We start from the raw sequence: 26,305 nt of genomic DNA, 5'->3' as shown, positions 1-26,305 counted from the left end.
AACTGCTAATCACTGGCCAGTGAAATGTATTTCTGCGTGAAATTAAATGGGAGTTTAGCATTTCATGTCCGTCTGTACAACCGAGCAAATTGTTCTCAGCCAGCTGATTCATCTCCCCCCACTCCCCACCCCCAATTATCGGCCATCTCATGAGCATTCTTCACACTTTTAGACTGTAACTAAAATTTGAATTTATGCTAGCCTGCAGGGATATTTCTCTTCACTCTGTGCATTACAGTCTCACTGACATATGCTTTGTCCGCAACTACTCTTATGTGTCCGGACCAGAACCCAGTCTTTTATTTTGAAAAATTATGAGGAAATGTGACTGACCACAGGAGTGACAACACTGAACAGCAGACAGCTATTATGGTAAAGCAAACTTTAATTTAAACAGATTCAAACACATTAGAAATAAAAAATAGCTTGCATTTAGCAGTTACAGCCTTTTATTTGTTTTCTAACTCTGCTTCTATATAGACAAATATATATATTCCAATGAAGCAAACCAACATCTCTCGAATACGCCTCATGGATAGAGTCAACAACAAGGGTTTCCACTTGCCTATATTGGTACAAAGCCATTTAAAGAGAATACTTTAAGGGCAAACTGAACCCTGTCATTCCAGCTTGGTGTTCCAGCAGCAACTCCCAAACATAGCCGCTCCCATTTACTATGTCACCTGCAATCCAGAAGAACACCACATTCTTGTGTCTTGTTGCAAAAGGGTACATTGCCCCAGCAATACGCAATGATTCTCTCCCTGCGTAATCACTAAATACCAAATAATATCACTTTAAATTCTGAAAAACTCTCACATTCATCGCAATACACAAGTTGCTTAGTCATACAAGCCTCAGTGCTGAAACAGTGGCGTGAGTCAGGTCTCGCACCTTCGCTGCACCCATGCGGATGTGACCCTTCCCTTCTCCGTACGGATGAGCTATGTACCTTGCCAGAATGCAGCAGGTCTTTGAACATTTTCTGGCACTGAATCCAGGAATGCTCATGCTCCCCTGCTCCTCACCCTGCAGACACAAATTGTTCCCTGGCTTTTTTAGTTGTGGAAGGTGCATTTCGATAGCGTGCAGGATATAGGACAGATTACCTGTACCGGACCTCTTCCACTAAAACTTGAATGTCCTGATCAGAGAAACGTGGGGCAGCTTGACCCACCCATTCCCCGCAGCTCCTCTGTGTCATTGTATCCATGAGTAGGCGAAAAGGGTCATGAGCAATTAATGTTACACTGCCCTGATTCAGGTTTGGGTGCTCACATACACTGACGATTTTCACCACATCATCAGTGAATACTGTTAATGGTGTAATGAGGAAAATGGCTCTGTGCACGTGCTTGGTGCCATGTATGTTGCAGCTATGATTCCAAGGTAGCATGCTGTGCTCCAGGACCACTGACAGCCGTACTGCTTTATTTAATCCTAGTCACACTGCTATGCAGCCACAGTGTGCAGATATGAGGGACTTGGTCAAGGGTCAATGAGCATGTTGAGCTCATCATTCATCCGCTGCATCTTGGCAGCTAACTACATCACTGCAGCATATCTGGACCTGGTGGTCATGACCAGGTGATTCCACCTCCATGGCTGTGTCTTGAGAATCAACTCCATGGTTTCACCGGTTCAGTAGAGTACATTTTGTTGGACCATCCGTCCTAGGGTCAGCTAACAGTTGGACAACATTTACATTGCCTTGCCAGGCGATTGACAACAATGGCATCTCCTCCGAGGCACAGGCAGTTAACCATGGATGGCCAACCTTTCAAGTGGGTCTATAAGAAGGCCCGCTTTTTTTCTGCCCCTTAGGTCACCCAGCCCGCATCAGGCCCACCTCACTACTTCCGGGCTCGCCCACCCCAAAACCCAAGATAGCCCATCCACATCTCCCGAGGTCATGGAGCTGGGAATTTGCCCAACTCTGCAAACCCGACCCGCTCAGGAAAATCCAGGCTCAAGTTTTTGCACAGCGTAAAATATAAAGCCTTGCAAGCTCACAAAGGAGATATACGTGGTTGAAGTTTATTCTTTAGTCAGGTTGCTCAAAGTTACAGTTCTGATATTAATGTGGAAGTTGTTCTTTCAAATTGTCCAAAAATCTTAAATGCTATACAAGAGTTTTGAAGAGTCGGCGACTTATCAGTCCCACTTTAACTTGTTCTGTGCCTCAACACTGATGTGCAGTCAGGAAGCAGGAATTTTGTACTGAATCAGAGCTTTTTTTCTTTGCTTATTTTCTCCCCTCACTTCCTGGAATTCACGACCGCTGCAATGCGTTTTCACAAAAGTTCGCAACCGTCCGCACCTTGGTTGTGGGGGCTTCAGGTGTAATCTCAAAGCTGTCCTCACTTGACCATATGCACAGACCACTGATCAAATCTTGTTTGTTTTTTCTTCTTCTTTGTAATTCAGAACTACGGAAGTCAATTGTTTGGTTTCCACAATCACACCAACTGAGAGCAACAGATTAAGCTTAACCTGTGAGCAGCCTGATCTATAAGATTCAAGAGGTATTTTTACTCAATAAACATTTGACACTTGTCACGAAGTCCATGGCATAAATCGTTTTAACGGAAAACAATAATGACACCTTGTTAAATGTATTTTAGGAGGGTAGTTCAGATGAATAAGACTGCATACTAAAGACAGGGAGCATCATTGTAAACATTCATATTCAAGTGTGCTCCAATGAAATGGAAATAAATGATTATTGAAATGGTATGATTTGCAGCTGTGAGGATTTCTTAACATATTCCCACTCGCCTACCTTTTAGATGTGAGACCCGGGCTAAGCCCTATAAACCATGCCGAGGAGATATACTTTAAAATGTGGGACAAACTATGTTTTCAAACTGACTATATTGGTTCTAGATTAAGGCCATTGGACAGCACTGAACAGGGGCAGGGAAGCATCACGCACTACTGTATTTAAAACTATCGTAGACATTACCCTGTGGAACCCTTGAGCCACCTGCATACAGAGCTGTGCATAACTAGTCATCACTTAAACAAGCCAGATTGTTGGAACATGTTCAACTGGGTCGACAAAATCCACAGCTATTACTCATTGGTTAAGTCACCACTACTCCCCCCCCCCCCCCCCCCCCCCCGCCCCGTATGAAATCTCAAATCCTTTCTGCAGTGTCAGTAACCCTTTTACAAGACATTGGTGCTTGTTATAGTTGTCACGAGCTGTTTTGCCAGCAAGGAAAAGGAAATCCAAACCAAGGTATAAATTTATAGACTCGCTGTCTGTCATCTGTCATATATTGTGCTGTCAATAAAATGAAAACAGCGTCGAAGGTGATTAAAAGTGACATAGAAAGACAGAGCTGAGATGATGATATCAGTGCAGGGTAATCCTGTCACAAACATGACTTGCAGGAGGGTCTAGTCAAGAAAGTGTTTTCAGTCCTGAAACTGTGGAGAATTTTGTGCGCGAAAATTCTGTGAAACGTCAATAGCCAGTTCTAAACACCGGGAAAGAAAATCTTCATGTGCCACATGTAATAAAATTGTGAAGGTATTCTCCTCTAACAGGTTTGGAAGTTTGTTTCTTCGAACGCACAGGGGGAAAGCCTCCCTTGATGACACAATGGACATGATTCACTCTATCTTCCCCATGGCTGCACATTTAGTGCCAGCATCCATTCACTGGTACGAGCACAATTTGAGAGGCAACTTTATAAAACTGTAAATTAATGCCGAGAAAGGAAGCAGTCGCAGCACAAGGGTACAAAGATTAATTTTTTGGAGCGTGGATTTTCGTCGTGGAAGAATCGGGAATAAAATCCAATCCCCTCACAGAAATGCAGTTTTTTGAAATATTCTGTGGGTGGCATCGCAGGCCCAGTCTGCTCAGGGTGTATTCAGTAACTGAGCTGATATACCGATTTAGCCAATATGCTGATTCCAAACAGTCAAATGGGAAAGATTTACTGATTGATGGTAACTGTTTGTACTTCCATTTCTGCATTAATGATTGACCTTTTCTGTCATGGAACTATTTCATATCTCCAGTTTATGTAACGATACCAAAATCTGTTGCTGGGGTTGGGGCTGATAAGGCACTTGGGGAAGTAAATTGCTATGTATCCAGATCTCTGATGACATTCATTCCAAATGCTTGTGCGTCATCCCACAACTGCCACAGGTATACCAGAACAATAATGAGAAGCCATTATTCTTCAGGAAAATGAATGGGCAAAATGAATCCTAATGTCCATTAGGAGTCCATCAATGAATTACAGTGATTTTAAAAGTGGGACATGACAGGGTGCATAAAGCAGAACAGGCTGGATATGTGCATCCTTCATAAAGATGTAACAAGCCTTTACCAAACCAACACTTTTCATTGCCACGAGTCTCTTTGTAAAAGCGATGGATGTGGGTTTCTGAACAATGCCTGTCTCAGTCAAGTACAACAACTGTATGTTTCCATTACTTAACAATATCTGCACAAGTTACGGTACATTTGCACTTTTACGGCCGGGTTTGGAAAATCATTGAAAAAGGAACAGGGAGTAATTGTATCCCGAATGATCTCTGGCAATGATACGGGAACATTTGCTGGATGTGGCGTGTTCAGCTAGCGTCATACTGTGTGCAATTTGGAGCCCTTCCATATCAATGAGTTGAGAAGAGGTCCGAGGGGCTCGATTCTCCCCAGAATGTCTAAGTTAATTTGTGGTAGGTTTTTTTCGGGAATTTCCCGCCGGCTCTACTGGTGAGTTCCCACCGCTATCCAATGATACTTGGTCATTTTTTTGGGCCCTGGTGAGTTCCTCACTGGTTTGTCCCACACGGAATTTTTTTAGCACTAGGGAGCTGAACTCGGAGGTCAGCCGCCATTTTGAAAAGGTGCCCTGATCTCTGAGTGAGCTTGTGGGTCCCCCACACTCCCATCCATGGGCAATGTCACCCCCCACACACATGGACACTACCCCACACCACCCAAATGAGGACGCCCCACTATGGGGTCTCTAGGGGCCCCCACTCTTCATGCCACATCAAGCCCCTTACAGCACCCCACCCTTCCAGGACCCCCACCCATTACCCCCCAACTTCCCAGAGTTCCCTACTTACCAGCCCTGCACTCCCCCACCCTTCAAACCCCACTGATTTTATGGGTAAGGCCCCCCTCGCCCACTGGCCCTTGGAGTGCCACCCTGATACTTGGGCACCCTTGCACTGCCACCCTGGCACCCAGACAATGCTCCTACTAGTTTGGCACTGCCATCCCGACACCTTGGTGTTCCAGGGGGACAGCCAGGCAACCACCCTGCACTTACCCTGACCATTCTGGGGTCTCCGGTGGCTGGGCAGAACCCCCGGGTGCAGTTCCGCCTGGTCCACATTTGTATGGACCAGTGCTGATCGACACTTGGCTGCAGCCTCCCTGGGAAGGCCAGTGAATTACAGGAGGCCGGTGGATTCCATGCAGGTCGGTTGTAAGTAGATTTATGGCCTACATCCACGAGCGTGATTCGGTCATGCCCATTTGGGGGGTTTTGGGCTCCGACGCCTCGTGAGACATCGAAGAATCCCGGGAGGCATGGAAGCTGTCAGGAAGCTCACTGAAGGGCTTTTCCGGCATTCTCCGGCCGCGTTGCGCTCAAGCAAGAACACAACGCGGCTGCAGATTCACACCCGAGATGCAACAAAGGGTCAAGCCAAAGCAAAAGAAAGTCAAAAAGAACTGCATTGCATCCGAGTGCGAAAGTTGATGCTGCATAAGTAACCACTTTCTTCAGCGCGGATGACATTATTGCCTCAAGGACCAAGGCATATAAAGGATATGCTAAGTTGTAATTTGTTTTAGAAGTCATTTTAATGAATGCATTTATGACAAATGTGAAGAATGGAAGTTTTAGCAAATACAGTAATGTAAGACACATATGAAATCCTCAGGGAAGCTCGATCGGATGAAGTTAATTTGTGTCAACCTTCAGAATCCCATTACATTTGGTCTTTCATTCCTTGACAGCAGTATTTTAAATTAATAATCAATCACAGTTCATGATTAATCAGTCACAGGTTTTCATAATTGTTGTACCCAGAATCTGACATCTATGATATGTGGGAGAGATAGTATGCACAAGTGAAAGAAAAGGCTGCATATTATATATGTATTTATGCAGGACGGCAGCCAAAAGAAAATCCACACATATCCCTCTCTTGCTGTCAGACTCAAAACTGTTCTGGTAAAAAGAGGCAGGAGGCGCATTTGGAATACTTGATTTTCACATTTTGCATTTTGTTTTGTTCCCTTTACCTTTCAAAACTATTTAAGGATGGGTTTGCGCTTTCACTTTGTGCTTTGTTTCATTTATCATCTAAAGTATTTTTCTATACCAACTGATATCCAGGCCAGGCCCTGAGCCCCCATTTCACCAGAGAAGGAAACAGCAAAACAATGGGCAATTGCCATCCATTCCTTCCCTGTTAAAGGATGATATGTGGAATACTGATAGGGATTGCATTGTGTTGTGCTCTGTCCTCCAAAAAAAATAAATAAGACTAAAGCTTTGTAACACTCTGCCTTTGGGATTTGCAGTACAGGTTACCTTCGAACAGATTCATAGATGTGACTGCAGTCTTTCTGACACTATGTAAGCAGAGGGGCACTCTTTAATCCAGGAAACGGGGATCTCACATGCCAGTAGGAAAGCCGGCGACAGTCCCGCGTAGCCTCTTTTGGGGATGGCCATTAAATCGGCCAGCTGTGGGCCTTCCCCAGGGTCAAGGTCCCCAGGAGGCATGAATCCCGGCCCCACCCCCTGAGAGCTGTCAGCCACTCAGATGCCGACAAATCCTCATGGCTGCCAGTGGCACCGGGGTAGCAGCATTACATGCCGGCAATGGATCCACCAGAGGCCCAGGGTCAGCAAGGGGCACAAGTAACGGATGACTAAGGGCAGAATGGGGGTTGCTGGCTCGAGGAGCATGGAGAAGAAAAGTCAATCTGGTGGTTTTCAGCAGGCCCCCTTTTAGTTCCTGACAACTCGGGGCCCCCCATACCCCCACTCCCATTGAGTCACCCATACGTAAACATGATCAGGTTTGTTTTGTGACTGCCTCACCCACTGACCGTTGAATACCAGTGGTGGCGGAATTAGGCCCTTCAGTGGGCATTCAATGACATTGGGCAGGGAGGCCGAATATGAGCTTTCCGGACCTGAAAAAATATCAGGATACAGGCATCACTTGGATCCTTCCCATCCAATTAAACACCTCCCTGCTCCAAACTCACTTTGGGGGAGAGCATTAAATTCTCCTCAAAGAATTGTTGATGAGGATTTGGGAGAAAGAGGAAACAAAGCTCAGTCCATTTGTTCAAGGAACAGGAGAAAAGTTCAGTATTTTTACACATTTTTCAGTTGTAGTTATTTTCGTGTCGCTTTCAAATATGCTAGCGATGTCATCGATGATGAAGGTTCAACCCAATCCATTCACCTTCCCTCCAAAATAAAAAAATTACTTTGGAACAGTTCTCAGCTGCATTTTGCAGCTACATATACATAATGCTCATGAAATATCCAGAACAGAATTTGATCTGAGGGATTATCTGCGATTCACATCTAAAATCCCAAGGAATGGAATCCAATACTGTTGAAAATCCCAATTAATTTTCTTAGAGTTCTAGGAAGGAGATCAATTCCTAGTCATGGAATAAACATCTTTCATCACTTTAGTCACAAATAAATCCGACATTTTCTCCATTACCTCTATTACTTTTCTCTGTTAGCTATGGGCTGGCACAATGGTCAGCACTGCTGCCTCACAGTGCTGTGGTTTCGATTCCGACCTTGGGTATTGTGCAGAGTTTGCACATTTTTCCGTGTCTGCATGAGTTTCCTTCGGATGCTCAGGTTTCCTCTAAAAGCCAAAAGATGTGCAGATTATGCAGATTTGCCCTGTTAAATTGCCCCTCAGCGCGTAATATGTTAGTTGGGGATTATGGGGTTACGGGCTTAGGGTGTGGGCCTAGGTAGGGTATTCTTTTGGAGGGTTGATGCAGACTCGATGGGCTGAATGGCCTCATTCTTAACTGCAGGAATTCTAGGATTCATTTATTTACGCCATCATAGTTGCTATGCTGAGAATCACGGCTCCTTAGGCAGCACCTTTCAAACCCACCGCCGTCTTCTCAATGGCAATTAGGGGCCAGCAACACTCACGTCACATGAATGATTTTTTTGTTAAATCGTGGAAAATCTCTGCTATTGGCATGTGCCGTGTGCCATCATTCCTATTAAATAAACAATAAAACTAAAGAATGAATAAGTATCTGCGGTATTCTTGATCAAAACAATAACTGAAATTCCTTTCAGACATGGGCAGGAAGAAAAACAGTGTAACAGCAAATTGTCAATCTGATTTGGAATGGTGTCATAGAACATAGAACATACAGTGCAGAAGGAGGCCATTCGGTCCAACAAGTCCGCACCAACCCACTTAACCCTCACTTCCACCTTATCCCCGTAACCCAATAACCCATCCTAACCTTTTTGGTCACTAACATCAATTTAGCCTGACCAATCCACCGAACCTGCACGCCTTTGGACGGTGGGAGGAAACCAGAGCACCCGGAGGAAACCCACGCAGACATGAGGAGAACATGCAGACTTCGCACAGTGACCCAGTGGGGAATCGACCCTGGCGCTGTGAAGCCACAGTGCTATCCACTTGTGCTACCGTGCTGCCCTGTGTCAAACCAAATAAATGACTTTTTCACTGAGTTTTAGATTGCATTAAAAGGGACATTGTTATCATGTTAGGAAGTTATTTTAGCAGAATTAATCTACTCAGAAAATACTGGTGAGCATCTACAACAGTGACTGCAGGAAAGATTTACATTGTAGTGTCCATAGTATTGTGTGCCATGGAGTTGTTTAATATATTTTGTGTGTCTTTAATACAAGCTTAAAATGTGCTGGCTGGAAGGCGAGCTGGAATGATTTGTTAGGCTGCTGTCCTTTCATCTTTTTTTCAACTCGACCTCAGGCTGGTGGGATGAAAGTCTCATCCCTGTGTCAGCAGTGAAGATCCAAAATGAAATGAGTTTGGAACAGCTACAATCCTTTTCCTAATGTATATGAATCTACAGCACAGAACTGGCAATACTGGGGCGCTGATTGGCAGATGATTGAAATGGTGCACCAAATATAGTGTGTGCAGTTGGATTACTGTGTTGAACTGGAGGATTATGGCATGTTGTTGGGTTGCTCAGAGGAATCATTACCCTGAACCTGATAGAGTAACTGGGGCAAAATGCAGAAAATGCTTTCCGTTAATGATCTTAAATTTGATGATAAAATTTATCTGCATAACAAAACCTCGGGAGGTAGCACTTATTTTGGGAAACCCACACTGCTCTTTCATGTTATTTAACGAGGTGGGACCTTCATTCTGACATTTTTATTCAGCTTTCGTTTAGATGTGCAGTTGCATTCTCAAAAGTCACAGTCCCACTGATTGGGCAATTATATTTTGTGTTTAGGTAAAGCTGAGGAACTCTCATAAAATCTGAAGAATGTATTCCCTCAGCACATTGCTACTGCTGAACTGTGATTACATTTAGAATTTATGCATTCTATAATGCTCTGTTTAACTTGATCGGTAATTTATCTCTTTCAGAAAATAATATTTATTAAATATATGGCAGTATCTAGTTAAGATCAGGGATGAAAACTGATTTGAGATCAGATAAATGAATTCCTTTCATTTCTGTCAAGCTCCCCTCTTGTTTTTTTTCCTCCATCCCCCATTTCTCTGCTCTGGCTCCGAGATATCGAATGCTCAAATTCAAAGTGAGTTCTATTATTTTGTTATTGCTGCAGAAATGAAAGGTAATTAAAGTTAGTGTGTGTGACTCGTACATGGTGTTGCACAATTGTGGGCCACTGTGGAACCTTTCATTGTATTTTGCAACAGTGAACCTGATAGTGGAGGCCGTTCCCTTGGGTTCAGTTATCAGACTTGGCTGAGTGGTAATGCTCTCACCTCAGTCAGAAGATAGTGGGTTCAATTCCCACTACGGAGCGTCTTCAGTACAGATCTGAGGATATGTTACACTGTCAGAGATGATGGGCTGGATTCTCCTGGATCGTGCTCCCCACTGAGATGGGGAATTGCTCCATCGGGGGAAAAGCGGGATCGATGCCGAGCCGATCGCGATGCTTCGACCCTCTCCCCCCGTGCTAGCAGTGGAATCAAGGTCCACGACCATGCGCCAGAAGGAGGATGTAAATGAATGCAATTTACATTCATTTTATAGGCCCTGCACCATATGCCCCTGCCCTCCGTGAATGTCCAGTCCCCTGCGCCGGGAATCACAGTAATAAAAAAACTGTATTTCAGAAGTAATTAATTGGTTGCGAAGGACTATTGGGTCATCCTGAGGAATAGAAAGGTGCTTTATAATTGTTATTTGTAAATGCAGTTTTCAAATGTAATTTGAAGGGGTACGGTGGCACAGTGGTTAGCACTGCTGCCTCACAGCACCAGTAACCTGTGTTCAATTCCGTCCTTGCATAAATGTCTGCGTGGAGTTTGCACTTTCTCCCCGTGTCTGCATGGGTTTCCTCTGGGTGCTCCGGTTTCCTCCCAGAGTCCAAAGATGGGCAGGTTAGGTGGATTGACCATGATAACATTTCAGCTTAGTGTCCAGGAATGTAGAGGTTAGGGGGGGGCTAAGGCAGGAAACCTTAGCAAGGGTGCTCTTTCGGGCGATCGGTGCTGATTCGACGGGCCGATTGGCCTCCTTCTGCACTCCAGAGATCCTATGATTCTCTTTTCTCTGATATGTTGACAAGTATGGTACATTGCCTCAGACCCTTCATATCTCTTCCCCCTTATCACTAACTTACCTTGGCATGCGATTGCCATGAGATTGTGTGTCACAACTAGCATATTTTGTGCTCCCCCCCCCCCCCCCCCCCCCCACCTACTTGAGAAACCTTTGGCCTCACAACTATGGCCATTGGGAGCTCTGATGAGCTATGGCTGGTCAAGTAATTTAGCGCTAGATCAACCTTTCAAGCAAAAGCAGAACAGCTTGTAAAGCAACACAGTTACAGCAGTCATGTTCTTTTAATGACCCGTGGCCTCGTAGCTTCTTGCAAGAGGAGCTGTGTTTCATGTTTCATTCTTCCTGTCACTGCTTTTCGAAAGTTGGTTGATGGGAAGTGCAAAAAAATAAATGTACTCCGATCATCAGCTATCATTCAGGTTACGCACACAAGCTACAACGTTGGATCTCTGATTGCACAACTTTTTAATTGCTTGGCTGTTTGGCCTAATCTTTAATCACAAAATTATTTTACAGTGATTGCAAACGTTCCCCTCAATTGAATGGTGTGGGCCTCTGCGTGGTCTACGCAGAATTCATTTTAATTTTCTCTGAGCACTTTGAAAGTCCCAGTGCAATAATGGCGTGGGTTTGTAAAGGTGAACAATTTGAGAAGGTTAAAGAGAAGAGGTTCAGCTGTGCAACTAATGACTGAATGAGCACCAGACAACTGTTGTTCATTACATTCAAGATTTGAGGCGTATTGTCCTCTTTGTTTGTAGTTAACAAAAATTTATTCTGCTCAAATATAATTGGTTTATAATGAAAGTTTAGGGAAGAAAATTGCATTTGAATGATATCCATTGTGTTAGGTCTGCTATCTCTTCACCTGTTCCATTATCCAGTTGTATTCATAGTGATATCAATCAGAACGGTTACCATGCTTCACTTCACTTACCCTTTGACTAATACTGTCAATGTTTTTCACTGATCTGTCCAGAAATATACTGGTGTGGTATGACAAAGGATCCAATACATTTTTCTGTCTATCAGTTGCTGGAGAATACATTTTTCTCTCCCCTCACAAAGTAAATGATTCCGAAAATTCCCCTCTTCACTTCCGACCCGAAATGCTGAGAATCTGACAACAAAGAAGGAACTGAATAGTTGCAATATTATTAAATCTTTTAACTATTATTTTTTAAATTCTATTTAATGTTTAGAATTATATTTCATGGTTGTCAAGGTAGATAAAATGATTGCTGCCTTTAGTCCGACCGTCGCCATTCCCTGTCAACCAATAGAATGGTTTTAGATCAGAGTAAAATTTGTCCTTTTCTGCTTTTAAGATGGATTCTTAACTCCTGAAGAATGTACATTACTTTACTAATTTATCATTTCCATTTCCCAGTGCAGTTATCTGAGGAAAATTATCCATTTCATGCAAATCATGACCAGGTATAACTGAGAGAAAAAGAACAAACACATTTACATAGCATCTTTCAGGACCTTAGAATATATCAAAGCTTTAGGGTTAGGGTTAGTTCAACTGAGTAGTTTTCAAGTGTAGTCAGTGGCTGGGATTTGGCATTCCCCTCCGCTGCGATTGGGAATCCCGATCGGGCGGAGACAGGAGATTCCCCCGAAAAATGGGTTCGGCGCCGGGTGCAGAGACCTTGGGTGAAATTCTCCCCTACCCGGCAGGGCGGGGGATCCCGGCGTAGCGGAGTGGCGCCAACCACTCCGGTGTCAGGCGTCCCCAAAGGTGCAGAATTCTCCGCACCTTTAGGGGCTAGGCCCGCGCCGGAGTGGCTCCCGCTCCGCCGACTGGCGCCAATGGCCTTTGGCGCCACGACGCCCGGCGTCGGGGCTGGCCAAAAGGCCTTCGCCGGTCGGCGTGAGTCCGTGCATGCGCCGGAGTGTCAACGGCCGCTGACGTCACCACCGGCGCATGCGCGGTGGAGGGGGTCGCTTCCGCCTCCGCCATGGTGGAGGCTGTGGCGGCAGCAGAAGAAAAAGACAGCCCCCACAGCACAGGCCCGCCTGCTGATCGGTGGGCCCCGATCGTGGGCCAGGCACCATGGGGGCACCCCCCCCGGGTCCGATCACGTCGTGCCCCCCCCCCCCCCCAGGACCCTGGGGCCCGCTCGTGCCACCGGCTCCCGCCGGCACAGAGGGGGTTTAAACCACGCCGGCAGGAGAGGCCTGACAGCAGCGGGACTTCGGCCCATCGCGGGCCGGAGAATCGCCGCGGGGGGCCCGCCGATCGACGCGGGGGTCCCGCCAACCGGCAGGCAGGATTTACGCCGATACCGGGTGATTCCCCGACCCTGCAGGTGGTCGGAGAATTCCCCCCATTGTCATTCTCCGCTCCCCCACCACCGGCCGCAGCGCATCCCACAACACATGGCGGCGGGAAAATGTAAATTCAGAATAAGCATGCATTGGCATGCAATTAATCATCTGGAATTAATCACTGATCGCTGGCATTCTGCAAAAGGGAGGTTCCCCCAATGCTCCTTGGGGTTGGGTGGTTGAGGGCTGTAGGTGAGGGGTTGACCCTCGGACCCCTGTGAAGGGGGTTCCATGTGTGGTCAGTCCCTTCCAGCCCTGGGAAACCTGAAGATCACCCTTGGCATTGTGATTTCAGGCACCTCTCTGCTGAACAGCATCCTCCTGGTCTGAGTTTTTAAAAATTCTGATGTGGCCTCCTCAGCCTGAACTTCTCTGTCTTATAGCAGAAGAACAGTGCAGGCAGTCTAGTGAAAAATCAATGCAGGAATATTTTACCTTCCTTAACATCTGCTCCCTCCGACAAAGCCTTTAAAAAAGTACCTGTTGCAAGTGTTAGAGGCTTCCTCAAAAGGCCACAACACTTGAAAAGGCTCCAAATCCCCGTAGACCCTTTGAAATGCAAACCTTCCATTCAATTTCATGGAGAAATACTTTCACTAGACTGTGATTGACAGTTTAATGGTTCAGACACAGCTGCTTGGCGGATTGTTTATTTATTTTTCCCTTCACGCTTGAATGCATCTCAACTACCCTGCTTTAATGATAACCACAATATTTATAAACACTCTTGCTATGATTGAAAGTCCTCGCCACATCAAAGGAGTTAAGTGTTTTCACTTCCTTTTTGCTGATGGCAGGAAGTATTTAGCTCCTTTGATGTATTGAAGAGATGTCAATCATGGCAAGAATGTTAATAAACATTGATACTTCGTGGATAGCTCGCTGGATTCCATCGGAATCCCAATATTGGGCCGCCATTTTGAGCAGGCGGCCAGCTACTGGGATTTCGAAGGAATCCGCAAGCTCTCCATCATGCATAAATTTGCATGGTTAAGGATTGCGATTTGCACCTCGGTGACGCTCCCAGTAATAGCGGGACCCCAGTCAAGATCTTCATTCTGCATTCTTCCAGCTGAATTTAGACCACAAAACTGAACCAAATGGTGGGTACTGAGGGAAAGAGCGATCTGTTAGCCATATGGCTGATGACTCTGGTGTACAACCAATGCACATGCATGCTCTGTAGATAAAATGAAAATCTGCTGCCACAAGAAATATGATAAAGTAGACTGTTGGCATGCTGAAAAAATATCCTCTGCTGCCTAGACCTCTCTGGAGGAGTCATTCAGTACTGGGCAAATGGGGTGTTAAAGTTATGAATGTCTGCTGCATGCTGCGCAACCCTGCTATCATGAGGAGATGGCTCTTACTATTCGTTAAATGATGAAGTGCTGAGGAACAGGTGAATGAGAACATAGAGGCGGACAAAGGGAAGGAAGAAATGAGAGGGGAGAAGTTGACTAGATTCCCCTTTCTGTCCAGACTATCCAGAAAGAATTAATTTGAGTTTGATGCCTGTAACTGAAATTCTAGTGTCTGATTCACCAACAAACCCACAACGTACCCTCCCTCTGTGACTGCAGCGGCCCTTGGAAAGAGCATCCCATTTAAGCCCACACTTCCACCCCTGCAACCCAGTAACCCCACCTAACCTTTTTGGACACTAAGGGCAATTTAGCATGGCCAATCCACCTAACCTGCACATCTTTAGACTGTGGGAGGAAACCGGAGCAACCGGAGGAAACCCACGCAGACACGGGGAGAATGTGCAGACCCCGCACAGACAGTGACCCAAGCCGGGAATTGAACCTGAGACCCTGGAGCTATGAAACAACTGTGCTAACCACTGTGCTACCGTGCCGCCCCCCCATAACATCCACCTGCCCACAATGCTAAGATAAAGGCAACCACAAAATACACATTCAACCCAAATTTACAAATGGAATGGTGCCATATCGCATCCTAAATTCAACTTAACCGCTTTCTTTGTTCCCTTTGTGCCTGTCTTCCATAAGCCTATGCTTTAGCAATGGACACCCAAAAATGACCATGAGGGCTATGGTCATTTCTTCTGATGCCTCTGGTTATGAGCCAACTTTACCTGTGAGAGAGAGGGTAGTTTGTCAGTGTGTGTGTAATCTGTGTGGTTGTCATTGTTTTAATAGCAGGTCACATTTGTAAGTTGTGGTATATGGGTATAAGCCATTGCAGCACTATTAGGTAAGCGAGGAGGCAGTGAAGTGTATGAATGTTAGGTCTGACTCCTGATGCATAGAGGTTGCTGGTAGGTGGGAATGTCTGAAGCAAGTGAAACAGTCAGTAGCATATAGCAATTGAAGATATGTCCGCCGACCTTGACCACTCATGTCAGGTTATTGAACCTTTTGCTGCACTGCCTCCAGGTGCTCAAGCTTGAGTCCTGACATTGCTTACATGGCTATCTGCTCCCACTGCCTTTTGAGTGTGTGCATGGGAGGCAGTTAACACCGACTGGATGCAGCAGTCAATTGAGCAGGCAGCATAACGTTGGCATGCTGCCCGCATTACATTGAATGGATACGGTTAATTGTGCATCCTGATCCCCATGTCCATTACAGGGGCTATTAAATTTAGCGGGCTATTGAATTTCGCGGGCTATTGAATTTAGCGGGCTATTGAATTTAGCCCCTGTAACTTTCCACATATCTTTACAAGATTTCGTGAAAACAATGTCATTAAAATACAAGAATGTGGTTGATATATATCCATATTCTGAAATCCAGACCCTGTTTTCTTTTACTGGTCATATTGAATGCAGATTGTTTATGACTGCTTCTGTGTGCTTGCCTGTGCCTGTTATTCCCTGTGCATGATATTGTATGCTGTGCAAGATCTAAATCAACCCTATATGAAAGCAGGAAAAATTAAAATGCTGGTGCTGGAGCCAAAATTAATTTTCCTTTACTCAACAATCGTGCAGGAAATGTGAAACAAATGCATGCTGAGGACATGCAAACAAGTATCACACTATGCAAAACATGCACTGATGCATATCAAAGGAATGGAGGTGGGAAGAGGTTTGAGGGGAGCAGTTGGCAAAATGATTTGTATTGATTTTATAATCTGTATGACACTACTCAACCACCAGAGAGTTTCACTTCTATTTCTACTTAATTTTCCTGCATACCATTCATTAGCAGAAAGTGTACACCTAAATATAAGATGTGTATTATTAAAAACATATATTATTCTTTATAGATTGTGTAGACTGGTGTACATTTGCTACCCATCCCTTGCTGGTGGTGAGTCACTGCCTTGAACCACATCAGTGCACATGTTACAAATACACCTACAATGATGTTCGTAAGGGCATTCCAGGATTTCGACCCAGTGAAAGTGAAGGAACATGATATAGTTCCAAGTCACGATGGTATATATCTTGTAGGTGGTGGTGCTCCCATGTATCTGCTACTTTTGTTCTTCAAGGTGGCAGAGGCCATGGGCGGGATTCTCCGTTGCCCGACGCCGATATCGGACCTGACGATTGGACGGAAACTCTCTTCCGAAGTGCCGGTTTAGCGCCAGTTTTCTATACTCCGCCCTCTCTGAAAAGAAGTCAACGCATCGCGTGCAACATGCCATTGGAATGATGTTGGCACGTCATTGGAATGCCCTCCTCTGATTTTCCACCCCTGACGGACCGAGTACCTGACTGCGCAGGGGGGTCGTGTGGTCTCAACGATCGGGAACACGGCATGGCGGCCGCGTACTGTGTCCAGCACCGCCCCAGTCGGCCAGGAGCCATGCTGCTGGCCGGGGGGGGGGTCTTCCGCGGGGGCTGAGGGGACTGGTGGGAGCTGGCCAGCGGGTAGCCAGATGGGCAGTATTTGGCAGGTTGGGTCCACGCATGGCCGGCGCCATGTTGTATGTCACAACTGCTGTAGGTCATTGCCGTGCGCATGTGCGGCCACGGACCCGGCCATTCTTCAGCCGTTTTTGGCATGGGTGCTGGGAGTTTTACCCAGCACGGCTGCCAGCCCCTCACCAGTCTCAGTATCAGTGAGGTTTTGGCATCGATTTTGGCGTCGTAAAACGCCACAGTTCCCACGTCGGCATCGGCACTTAGCCGCAAAATCAGAGAATCTAGCCCCTTGGTTTGGAAGGTGCTAACAAAAACGCCTTGGCAAGTTGCTGCAGTACATCTAGTAGACATGTGCATTGGTGGTGGAACAAATGAATGTTTAAGGTGGTGAAAAGGCTGTTGATCAAATTGACTGCTGTATCCATCCCCAATGGTTTCAAGCTTCTTGAGTATTGTTCGAGCCGTATTCATCCAGGCAAGTGGAGAATATTCCATCACATTTCTGAACTGTGCCTTTAGATGGTGGACGAGCTATCGGGAGTTAGGAGCTGAGTTCCTTGCCACAGAATTCCCAACCTCTAAACTCTTTATTTCATATAGCTACAGTATTTATGTGGCTCCCCCAGTTATGTTTCCTGTGAATGATAACCCCCAACATGTTGACAGTGAAGGATTCGGTGATAGTTACTGTGGTGAATGTGATTCACACCGGATTATAATCTGTATATACATGTGTCTATATTGTAAGTGCAGTTGCACTACCTGACCTCCAGGGGAGTAGCTCTGGGAATGCTTGAGAGTTGTACGGGGCTTCTCCCTTGGCTCCGCCCAGGACTCCTCCCCCGGAAGCTGCTGTATAAAGATCAGTGCCACAGTGTCAGCCAGCCAGTTCACCGAAAGTTCAACGACTAACAGGCTGGCTCTGTTGTAAGTATATTAAAACCGCTATTCTAATCCTACAAGCACGTGTCCGTAGAATTGTTGGTTCCAAGAGTTACACCATTGAATGTTACGGGGAGATGGTTAGATTATTTCTTGTTGCAGATGGTCATTGTTTGGCATGAATGTTACTTGCCATTTATCAGCTCAAGCCTTGTCCAATATTGTCTAAGTCAGGGGTGGGCAAACTTTTCCGTGCAAGGGCCACATTCAGAAATTCACAATTCACAAAGGGCCGCATAGTATATTAAGTAAAATAATTACTTCACCCGGTTATGATTCTGGGCGCCTCATATAGAACATAGAACAGTACAGCACAGAACAGGCCCTTCGGCCCTCGACGTTGTGCCGAGCAATGATCACCCTACTCAAGTCAACGTATCGACCCTATACCAGTAAGTAACCCAACAGCCCCCCCCCCCCCCCATTAACCTTAAAAAAATTTTTTAAAAAAAAATATATATATTTTTTTTTTTAATGACTTGGTGGGCCGCAGAAATACCTTTGGCGGGCCGCATGCGGCCCGCGGGCCGTAGTTTGCCCACCCCTGGTCTAAGTCTTTCTGCAAAGTAAAAGGACTGCTTCAGTATCGAAGGAGTTGCAGACAGTAGTGAACATCTCCACATCTGAGCCTATGATAGAGGGAAAGTTATTGATGAAGCAGCTGAATATGTTTGGCCCAGGATATTACTCTGAGGAACTCCTGCAGTGATGTCCTGAGGCTGAGATGACTATCCTCCCAATGACAGCTGACTTCCTTTGTGTTAGTTATAGCTCCAAGCAGTAGAGATAGTCCCCCCCCCCCCCCCCCCCCCGATTCCGATTGACTTCAATTTTTATAGGGCTCCATGATGCCACACTCAGCCTTCGATGCCAGGAGCAGTTACATTCACCTCACTCTTGAACTCAGATCTTTAGCCCATTTTTGGACCAAGAATGCAATGGGATGAGGAGTTGATTGCCCCTGGCGGAATCTAAACAGGGCACCTTGCTGAGGAAGTGCCGCTTGAAAACATTGTTGATCATCCCTTCCATCACTTTGTTGATGATTGAGAATGGACTGAGGGGGTTGTAATTGGCCAGATTGGAGTTGGACAAGACATACCTGGAGAATTTTCCACTGGAACATCTTCGTGAGGGGCCTGGCTCATTCTGGGTCACAAGTATTCAGTACTGCGACCGAGATGCTGTCAGGAAGGGTAGAAGGTGGTTATTAGCAGGAGGTTTCCATATTCATGTTTGACTTGATGCCATGAAACTTCATGGGATCTGGTGTCAATGTTAAGGACTCCCAGGGCAACTCTGTCCCAACTCTATGCCCACTTTTCCATAAGCTCTGGTGGGTTTGTCCTGCTGTGGGATACGACATAGCCAGGAATGGTGATGGAGGATTTTTCCTGTGCTGTTTGATTCAGTGATGATGTCAGGCTGCTGCTTGTCTTGCATGTGGGACAGCTCTCCTAATTTTGGCACAAGCCCCCAGATGTTAGTTTTTAGAACTTTGCAGAATCAACTGGAAAGGATGTGCGATTGTCATTTCCGGTGCCTAGATCGGTGTCGAATGGAGACTGTGGTTGTGGGAAGGGCAGCAGATTTAGTTTGTGAACCAGATGGGCTTTTACAACAATCTGATAGTTTCATGGCCAGCGTGACTAACTTTTAACTCCACATTTTTATTAATGAATTGAATTCAGTTACCACCATCTGCCATTAGCCTGGGGCTATGGATACTAATCCATTAACATTAACTATGTCACCGTACCCAGCATACCTATTCCTACTTGCAGTGGGTGCGAACAAACAGTTTCAGAAACCCTTCAGTTTATCGGTTTGTACGTAAATAATTTCAAACAGACGAGAAATCTTTTTGTTAGAAGTAAAATGTAATGCTGCCCGGAGATTTGACTTTTATGGTTTATTAACCGCAGCTTGGAAAGAAGGATAATGTAATTCCGCATTCCACCTTCAGTAGCCTGCCGTAACTTTCTTAATTGGTTTTGCTAATTGAGGAAAGTAAACCTCTACCCCCACACACCTGTTCAGGTAGATACTTGAAAGAGCTACCAACAGAATAAAGACGCCGCCATTTTACCCAGTACTGTGGGTGAGGGAAGATAGCAGGAGAACCAGGTCTGTGACCCCCAGCTGCGGTTCATCCAAAGCTCCGAGACATCTTTGTGGCCCAAAGGTTACACCTAAGGTGGTTCAAGTCTGATTAGGATCCCCTGAATGCCTTTAATTATTCTCTGCAGACTTCGTAAGCGACACTCAGCTAATTCTTACTTTCCCCCATTGGAAATAACGTTAATAATTTGGTAAGCTGTAAAATCAAATTTCTGTTATTGAACATTGAGGAAATCTAATTTAAATGCGTTGACAAGGACTGCTGAATGATGTCACCCAGTTGAACACTGGAAACTGAATTTCTCAAATTGATCATCTTATTAAATGAAATTAATGTTCCCCCGAGATATATGAGAACAAAGTCTCACTGCTAGTCGCTGTGTGAGCCGGGTTTATATTTGGGAATGTGAACAAGTGCCAAATTGTCCGTGAGTGGAGATAAATCTGCTCTGTCAGCTCCTGTCTCCATGTACATAATGCTTCCAGTGGTAGCTGAGGGCAAATCCATGCACTCTGATCACTTCCTTCTCCTTGGCCGTTTTAATTCTTGTAGCGATTCAAGACGCAAAAAGCACCAGGGGAAAAAAAAACCTTCCAAAAAAAAACAAGTGGATTTCCACTAAACCTTGATTTATTCAACATTCTTTCTTTCATCACTCTTCATTTTATTAAGATTGCCTGCTGATTGGGACGGTTGAAGTTTGCTTTCGATATGCGATTATTTAACAAGAAATATCAGAGCTTTCTTCAAGTAATTACACAGTCATCAGTGTGCAGCAATAAAAATATATGGCACGAGGGAAATGGTTACACAATCTAATTTGATGTCTAAATTAGTTTTAGACAGGTACAAATGGTAGCCTGATATCAGCACAAGTATTGAGAGTACATAACATTAAATGTAATATGGTTCCCAATAGGGAACGTAAATTGTCCATTTTCTGTAAGTTCAGTAGCTTTGGGAAATTGAATAGTGTATGCATTGCATAAAGACAGGTAATAACCTTGTTTGACACAGTCTTTGTGTTCAAATGGGCTAAGTAACATAAAATGTTACTGTGCAGTAAAATTACAATGGCATTTACATTACTGCATGTAAGAGTCCTTCCTGTCTATTTCCTTTGGTCCCATTTCTCTTGTTTTATTGTTTGGGTCTGTGGATCAATAATTGGGATGTGCCTTTAAGTGGAAAGAATGAAAACAAAAGACTCAAAGTTTAAAACAACCTGCTTGCCAGGATATGGTGTCCTGGATTCTCCATTTCGGAGACTAAGTGCTGGCGCCGGGACTGAATCGTTGGTGTTCCATGACCACGGAATCGGCAATTCAGGACCGGTTAATGGGTTAGCAGTGGAAGTGGAAGTGGAGAAATTCCATTAAAAAATGGTGTCCAACTCACTGGGGTCAGGATTGGCACTTGAGAGGCTGACAAGCTGCAGCCACGTATTAGCACTCCATTCCCCACACACACTCATTCCAGCCAACAAGATGGCAGCATGAAGAGCGGCACCCTGGTTTGCAGAAGCGGAACTGGAGACGCTGCTGGACAGCGAGGAGGAGGGGAACCCTGTTCCCCAGGCTGGGAAGGAGGCTGCCACCCACTTCTGGAAACCGGGCCTGGGCTGAGGTGGCAGTGGCCGTGAGCACCGTGAGGCTCCACTGCCAGGACCGGTCAACCGTGCCGGAAGAAGCTGACCTCCTGAGAGCGGCCAGAGTGAGTAGCCAGCACCATGTCTCACACACCCATAAATGCACCCCTCCCACCCAGAGGTCGACCAAACCGCTCCCGCTGGTAGTCTGCTCGCACCCCACCCTGCACCACATGTCAGCGACCATGCCGCCCGCCATGGCCAGGTGCCCTGTTCACCAAGGGCACCAGCTGCCCACCCCGTGTGGTGCCCACACCTGACTGCCTAACACTGTGCAGGAGAAGGCGCCGTGAATCGCAAGGAGAGGCTGGAGGGGGCTGTTGACCTGTGGCTCCTCATTGTTGTGGAGCATCGGGGAACCCTGAGTCGCGGTGTCCCTATGGCGCATGTGGCACAACTCCCATGCCACCCCCACACCACGCCACCTCTCCCACACCACCCCATCTCCCCCCACACCATCACCCTCACCCACGATCCAACCATGCATCATGTCTTGTGTCATTCAGGATTACCTGAGACAAGGATGGCCCTTCTGGTGTCCCTGACCCCCGACCACAGGCCAGGACCTGCCAGTGAGGAGGCGGCAAATGCCAGCCCGCGACATTCCGAAGCACCAGTTCGGCGCCAACACTGACTTCCTGGCACAGCGTCTCCAACACCCTCACAGAGACAATTACCTTGATTAGGCACTTTAGTGAAGAAGCTTCTATGGCACTGTCTGGTGTGTACCACACACACATGCAGCAGTACATCAGGTGGAGGTGGGAACCACTGAGAGGATGGACAGTCGGAGGGCGACCCAACCCCAGGGACCAGCTGCCATCCAGACTGGTCTCGGGCTTTTGGTAACGGCGGTCCTATTGATACTGGAGATGCAAACACAGAGCCGAGGACTACATAGAATTTACAGTGCAGAAGGAGGCCATTCGGCCCATCAAGTCTGCACCGGCTCCTGGAAAGAGCACCCTACCCAAGGTTAACACCTCCACCCTATCCCCATAACCCAGTAACCCCACCCAACACTAAGGGCAATTTTGGACATTAAGGGCAATTTATCATGTCCAATCCACCTAACTTGCACATCTTTGGACTGTGGGAGGAAACCGGAGCACCCGGAGGAAACCCACGCACACACGGGGAGGATGTGCAGACTCCGCACAGACAGTGACCCAAGCCGGAATCGAACCTGGGACCCTGGAGCTGTGAAGCGATTGTGCTATCCACAATGCTACCGTGCTGCCCACATGGTGGGGTGGTGGTGTCTGTAACCATCCAGCGCGACCGACGCTGTCAGGAACTTGGCCGGTCAGGGGTGGAGCAGCGGGGATGGGCCTCAGGCAACGACCCGATTTGGAGGGGGTGGAGCATCGCAAAAGATGCGCCGCCCCCGATTTGGTCAGAAACAGGTATTCTCCGGCCAATCGCCGAACGCGATTTCGCCGACCAGAGAATCCCGGCCACTGTTCATAATTAAAGGTTACTCGTGTGTTCAAATTACAAACCTGGTGACTCCAGTTTATTGGAACCAACCAAAGACCTCGGGTATTTAAATAAATCTAATTTCACCGGTGTTGTGACCCCGGGTCAAGTGGGGCTGGAATTGACCACGTCCTAGCCCAAGGTGTCGTAACATACATTGTAATATTATATTAGCACCATTTCCAATTTACCTTTAATTCGCACCTATGTGGAAAGGTGATCATATTGCTTCTTCCCTCCCAAATGCTGAAAGGTGTTGAAATATGGATAGCCTGGGAATTGATTCAGGAGGTTATTGTATCCAATGACATTTAACATGCGGGGAGTGGTGTCATCAGAATAAAAATGATCTTTTCTGACCAGTAACTTGAAGTTTATGCAAATTAGTGGGAATATTGATTTACTCATTGTATGTTACTCGAAGAGTGACTAGTAGGAGGAATGAAATGGTTCGCGCCTAGTAGCGAGTTTTTATTATGCAGCCCACGAACCTTTGGCCACACTTGAGCTGCAATAGTTTGCTTTTGCTTCTGGGACCTGGTTTGAAATCTGGGCTGGTACAATGGAAGCCTTCTTAGTCTGGCTACTGAGAGATTCTGAATCAGATATATTTCTGCTCCTAGTGGAAATGTGTCCCATAGCCCTAACTGTAAGAAGGTGCACACCGTTCAATCAGTAATCGATCATTCTCAGCACCTATTTCCGCCAATCTGTACTTCAAACACATGGGTGTTATTTACAGACTTTAAAATAAAAACTTAAAGTAAGATTTACTGAAATAATTTATCATCTCTCGTATTATGTGCCCGGGGCAGCTTTGTCCTTGAAAGTTGCTGAGTAGTTGGAATGAGCTTTTCCTGAATAACTCATACTGATGTCCATGTTTCAACTGGAATAAAGTAGCATGTCTTGCAGCTGATGTACAGCCCATGAGCCCAGATCTTCCGATGAAATTTGTAGTGAATTTTGAGACGTACAGGCTCTTTTCGAATCGAGGATATCCTGACGCACGCATCTGCGTGCTAATTACATGCAAAATGTTAATTTACAAAGATTAGAGATTCACTGCCCCAGAGCCCTTCACGTCGCCTCCGCCACTGGCCCATCCATTGTTGGCTTGGGATAGGTGGCCTGAATTTTGCCTGACGTTTACGCCAGGGTACTCAGACTGTTAATTACAGGTACAGGACCTGGCTTGAAAGTGATTCACAGCAGAAGTTATCAGGAAAGCCTCAAGATGTAATGATAATCGCTTATTGTCACAAGTAGGCTTCAATGAAGTTACTGCAAAAAGCCTCTCGTCGCCACATTCCAGCACCTATTTGGGGAGGCTGGTACAGGAATTAAACTTGCACTGCTGGTCACTTCGACATTACAAGCCAGCTGTTTATCCCACTGTGCTAAACCAGCCCTTTGTATTTGAAAGTAGACCTATTCAGCCACCCGAATGACCTTACCCAGACGTTCCCCACTTTCAACCCACTGCCCTACCCCATGGGAAATTATCCCTATAGTATCAAATGGGAGTGGAGCTTTCCCGATGTTCACACCACAAAAACATAAAAATTATACCAGGGAATGCTAGAGAGAGAGTATGAAGTAGACATGAATTGGCCATTGTTCGATGTGCATTGTACAGATGTAGGAGTCAAAAATGAAATACGCATTGATCACATTGTACCAGATAGATAGGTGCTATTTAGAAGTTAAACTCTGAATCAATCCCTGATTCCTGCGCAGCTCTGCCATTAGCCTGGCAAACATGGGTGATGTGTTGGGTAATCTGGTTCTGTGAGGACTGCATTTACTGCAGTGGTGAGAGAGACAGGCTTCCAACACTTGAAGTGCAACTCAATTTTATTGAACTCTTAACTATCATACATACTTTAACTGTGGGTTGACACTATGCTGACTTGACTGGAGACCTGAGGCTAACCTGACCAGACTAACTGACTACCACATGGTGTATGTTCTAGTTGCTGCTCACGAGCTCTGACTGTCTCAGAGGCTGGATCCCGAGAGAGCGGGAAAACTAGTGCCCTCTGGCTTTATAGTGGTCGTGGCCTGTCTGGCGATTGGCTGCTGTGTTCTGTGTGTTCACTGGTCATCCTGTGTGTCAATCACTGCCTGGCTGTGCACCATCATATACTTGTGTGTATATTATGACAATGGGAACTCGTCCTAACTTGCCTGGAGGTTTTAAGAAAATGCTGTAGTTGCACTATTGAAACAAATGAAGCTTGTCGCAGTAAGTTTGGGCTGAAATGCACAGACATTTTTGCTGATGGAATTCAAGTTCACGCAACTTCCCAGAGCCAAAAAGGGAACAATTGAAACTGCATGGTTTTACTGCGATGTGTAATGAAGAATGTTTAAAAGGTTTCTAAAACTTTACATTAAAACCTACCATACATTTCCGATCAATCTCGTGTTTCTTCTCTCTCTGAATCTAACCTCTTCTTCTTCCCTCTTTACTTTTCTTTCCTTTCTGTATCTAATTTGATCACAATTCATGCTTTGCCCTTCTCCCTTTTTCTGATTTCTTTCTCAATTCTTAAATCTCATTGGTTAATGAGACATACTGCTGATCCTGTTATTTATGCCAGATGCCCAGTTGTTCTTGATGTGTGGTCATCACTTTCCAGGAATATACAGCACCAAACATTGGTTGAGCTGAAGGATGAGGAAAATGATATAGCAAAGGAAGCACACTGCAGAATATACTTGTGGTGGTATGACTAGGAGGTTTATGGTACCTCAGAGTAGTGCTGCCATTGGTGCAGAGGACTCACTGCCCATTGGCTCAGGCAGGTCATGTGTCTCTCTGCCAATTGGCTGAGGCTAGTCATGTGACTGCTCGCCGATTGGCCGAGAGGCTGGTAGCCCACTCCTACGAGGCAGGGTATAAGAACCCGTAGCAGCCGGCAGTCGGCCTTTCTCTGTAAGTCGACTGCCGGGCACACAACTAGTTCATTAAAGCCTGATATTTGGAACTTCTTCACGACTCGAGTCCAATTGATGGTACGTCAATTCTCAAGCATTATTGTAGTAATCTACAGGAGGCAGGAGTCCCGTCACCACACCAATATTTATTTCCAATAACTAGATACA

The 26,305-nt window shown here is 45.9% G+C and overlaps 1 protein-coding gene across 17 annotated transcripts in view; it reads left to right on the top strand.

Moving 5' to 3' along the window:
• Positions 1-26,305, top strand: part of LOC119965371 (teneurin-2-like) — a 3,273,255-nt gene that overhangs the window by 1,668,360 nt on the left and 1,578,590 nt on the right. The window lies entirely within an intron of this gene.

Source organism: Scyliorhinus canicula, chromosome 4 (genome assembly GCF_902713615.1).
Source record: "Scyliorhinus canicula chromosome 4, sScyCan1.1, whole genome shotgun sequence".
Classification (NCBI taxonomy): domain Eukaryota; kingdom Metazoa; phylum Chordata; class Chondrichthyes; order Carcharhiniformes; family Scyliorhinidae; genus Scyliorhinus; species Scyliorhinus canicula.
The sequence above is the reverse complement of the archived record's forward strand: the minus strand, read 5'-3'. Positions and strand labels throughout refer to the sequence as shown.